The 2993-nt window shown below is 58.8% G+C and overlaps 1 pseudogene; it reads left to right on the top strand.

Moving 5' to 3' along the window:
• The first annotated feature begins 228 nt into the window (after positions 1 to 228).
• On the top strand, positions 229 to 999 carry LOC146336864 (uncharacterized; annotated as a pseudogene).
• Positions 1000 to 2993: the final 1994 nt, after the last annotated feature.

The following is a 2993-nucleotide window of genomic DNA, read 5'->3' as shown; positions in this document are numbered from 1 at the left end:
CACTGCAGCACAGAATAGGCGAGGTTCACGTCGGGGTGTGGGATCTTGTCTGTGCGGTTTTTGAGCAGTACTCCCCCGTTCATGGTGATTGCCGTACTCCTGGACACTGTCAGGAGCACGTCACACAACCCTCGCAGCAGGTGCTGTGTGCTTGGTGCTTGACGGGGCTTGTCCAGGCAAGTGTGTGGGGAGATGGGGGCATGAGCGGCATGCATCTGTTGCTTGGCAATGGCCAGTCATGCTTTGGCTGCCTCCCACCAAATATGGTCTCTCCTCTCTCTCCAGGTGATGATCGGCTTCTCCTCCCTTGGCTTTCCTGGGGCATTCGCGGCTTGCGACAGGAAGCATATCTCAATCGTATCCCCAATTAGACAGGGCAGTGAGTTTATCAATAGGAAGCACTACTACTCAATGCTTCTTCAAGGCACAATGGACCACACAGGACGATTCATCAATGTCGAGATCGGGTGGAGTGGCCGAAACCACGATGCCTACATCTTTCGTAACTCTATGCTGTGCGAAGCGATGGATGCAGGGAAGTTTGTGCCTGGGAACCCAACATGGAGAGTGGGCGGTGTGCTTATCCCGCCACTGACACTGGCCAATGGAGCTTACCCTGTGCGACGCTGGCTGATGAAGCCTTTTGGGGGACACCTCTCACCAGAGGAGGCTCACTTCAACCAGAGCCTCAGCAGAGTTAGAAACGTGGTGGAGCGCGCTTTTGGCAAGCTGAAGAGAAGGTGGAGATGTCTCGCGGGATAACTGGAGGTGGCGGAGGAAAACGTCCCATCGGTGATTTCTGCCTGTGTCATTCTCCACAACATCTGTGAGACTAACGGGGCTGCTTTGACAGAGGCGTCTGGGGACAGTAACCGCATTGTGTTGGACACCCTGGGGCTTCCCTACGTGAATGACGACCAGCTGCATAATGAGCAGGGGAACGAGGTCCATAGGGCGCTGTGCGACTTCATGTGGGAGAACAGGGGAGGATTGCGTTGAGGGGACATGTCCTGGGAAGCCTGTTGGGGCTGATCGTGTGGTGGCGGTGGGTTGCGTAGTTCTTTCTATGTCTGCTTTGTTTTTAGTTCGCCCCTGATTGCTTCCCCTTTTTTGTTCATGCCTTTTCTTCTCTGATTAAAAGTGTTCAAACAACCGTAATGGGCTCCTGCCCCTCTCTTCTTCGTGCATGCAAGAGTCGGCGGCCGCCCCCCCCTTCCTGAACAGCTTCTTCAAAGAATCGGAGATTCGGAGCTTTGTCAACAGGTGGCGCTGCGAGGAAATAGTGGAGGCGGAATGCTCTATGGTCTTGCCAAAACTGCCCCACTGTCATTCTCCTGCCAGAGAAATGGTGCCTAGGTGGCTCGCCTATTGTAGGGATGTACGAAAATCACTTACCATTTCGCGGATCTGCTTCACGGTGGGGGGGAGGCGCTCCGTCCCTCCCCCTGGAGTCCGCCACCCCCGCAGCCCCGCCGCCGCCCCGCCGCCCCCGCCGCCCCGCTGCAGCACCTGCCGCCGCCCCCGCTGCCCCGCCGGTCGGGGGGAATTGTTGGTCGGGGGGGATTGCCCTGGAGGGGCAGTCTGAGGGTGTCCAGGCGGCGCACACGTTGCACGCATGCTCTCAGATCTCCCTCACGGGGACCCGACACGCGGGAGCACGCCACTCCCCTTGCCTACCTGTGTCCTCAAGCTCGTCTGTAGTGCTCCCGCTTCCCCTCTGAGCACGTGCGCTCTGCCCCGCACCTGGAAAAGCGAGGTGGATGTCAGCCAAGCAAAAGGAAAACCCACTTTCTTGAGACCCATGCCGGCCGCCTCTCAACCAAGATCCGCCCAGGAATTTCCCCCCCGGTGCGGTGGGGCTTCGAGGTGGGGCTTGGAGGCACCCAGATGGGGGCACCAGAGCAACCCGAAGCAGCTATTAAAGCAAGTTTGGGAGCAGCCCATCAAGGGACCTGAGCTGGCTAGGCACAGCACGCGGTGAGGTGCTTTGACTTAGCACCGTTTGCCGCGGTGGGCAGGCCCCCTGATAACTCTAAGGGAACCACTCGAGGAGCTAGGGCAGCAGAGCGTGGACACCCCCCATCCCCCCACACTGCCCGGCTGGTGCGCGGAAAGGCTTTGGTGCGCCCCCCCAACTCACCGCTCCCCTCAGGTTGCTTGGTGAACTCTTCCTGGGAGGGTCCTTCTCCTTCCTGCTCCTGGCTGAGAAGACCTGTGAAAAGTGTGTCTCCAGTTGGCCACTGTGTCCTTGGGCATGCCCTTTTTTAAGAAACCTGAGACCCCCGTCCTTCTTGTTCCTGGACTGCTCCACACATGCCCCCTGACATCTCCCCAACCTGCAGCCAGGGAGTAATGTCGAGTATGTGGGTGGGCCCAGGCCCAGTTGGACAATGAGGCAGCCTGTGGTTGTAGGTGGTGGGGCTACATGCGTGGGGCAAAACCGGGACCATGCGGAGTGGAGTATGTGGCCACGCCCCTGGAGGACAGCCAATGCTCCACGCATACTACCCCCAGACACCGACCCAGGCCACAGCACCTACCCACGTCACGTGCCTCCAAGGGAAGGCGATCTTCCTCTTCCTGTGATCCCTCTGGCATCTCCAACGTTTCCCCTTCCAGGGGGTCCATCTCCGGGGTCTCCGCGCATGCAGCGCCACAAGCAATCTGCAGACTTCCAACCATGCGTTTGGGGCGAATGGTGGCATCCCCCTGCAGAATGCTGTGGAGCTCCGCGTAATACGGACAGGTGGCGGCGTTGTTCCCTGACCTGGAGTTATGGTTAACCACCCTCCAGTACTCCTGGCACATGGACTTTGTCTTCCTCCTGCTCTCAATGGCGCTATGGGTGTGGCCCCGCTCAGTCATCTGCCTGGAGATCTCCTCGAAGAAGTCGAGGTTCCTGTGGCTGCTACGAAGCTGCTCCTGGATCTTCTGCTCCCCCCAAATGTCCAGGAAGTCCACTATCTCTGTGCGCCTCCACGACACCCCTCTTC

This window comes from Heloderma suspectum, chromosome 11 (assembly GCF_057233095.1).
Source record: "Heloderma suspectum isolate Gila_16-S chromosome 11, 16-S_ref, whole genome shotgun sequence".
Classification (NCBI taxonomy): Eukaryota; Metazoa; Chordata; class Lepidosauria; order Squamata; family Helodermatidae; genus Heloderma; species Heloderma suspectum.
Note: the sequence above shows the minus strand (reverse complement) of the source record. Positions and strands in the feature narration are given on the sequence as shown.